Source organism: Orycteropus afer, unplaced genomic scaffold (assembly GCF_000298275.1).
Source record: "Orycteropus afer afer isolate SDZICR_OR568_19922 unplaced genomic scaffold, OryAfe1.0 scaffold00057, whole genome shotgun sequence".
Taxonomy (NCBI): domain Eukaryota; kingdom Metazoa; phylum Chordata; class Mammalia; order Tubulidentata; family Orycteropodidae; genus Orycteropus; species Orycteropus afer.
In genome coordinates, this window is record NW_006921644.1 from 5,323,491 (window position 1) to 5,324,413 (window position 923).

Genomic DNA, 923 nt, shown 5'->3' on the forward strand with positions numbered 1-923 from the left:
TTAAGGGATCATTAGTCAGTTACACATTAAAAGTGATGTAACTTATACCGTTTTCTGCCTAACATCTGGCTGAGGAAAACCAAACAATGAAGGGAAACAAGCAGATGCGGGGAAAAAGAAATCCTAAAAGTTCACACTTGGCACATAAATTCATAAAATACAATTACTACACTGAAAACAGGAGGCTGAAATCACTGAAATTAATTGTAATTAGCTCATTTGTAGAAAATGAGCAGCCACAGCCAAAGGGAAAACAAGAGCCCAAGGTGGGTGCTACAGTTACTCAGCACTATCCACCTATTCGTTTGTGTTCTTCATCAATGAGTCAGAATAGACTCCTCCAGACAAAACAACATCCCTGCTAACTCAGAAAGCTTCTTAAAAGAAAGTAGCAAGTAATTGCTTTAATCTTTAATCTAAAGTTCCAAGAAAGAAAACACAGGAGAAAAATCATGACCTTAGGTTGGCCAAAGAGTTCTTGTTGTTGTTGTTGTTGTTATGTGCCATCAAGGTGGACCCGACTCACAGCGACCCCTCCTTGGGTTTCTGAGGGTTATCACTATGATAGTAGATTGACCCATCTTCCTTCCGAGGAGTGGCTGGTGGGTTTCAACCACCAGCCTTCTGGTTAGCAGTCAAGTGCCTTAGGCACTATGCTACCAGAGCTCCTAAATTAAGAGTTCTTAGATACATCAAAAAGACAATCTATGAAAGAATACCTTGACAGAAAAAAAAAAAAATCAAAATTTAAAAGTTATGCTTTAAAAAAAAGCACCGTGAAAAAGAAATAAGAAAATCAATACCGTTCTCAATAGCTACCAAACAAATAAAATACTTGGGAATAAATCTTACCAGAGACACAAAAGACCTCTACAAAGAAAACTATAAAAAGCTACTTCAAGAAACCATAAAAGACCTAAGTA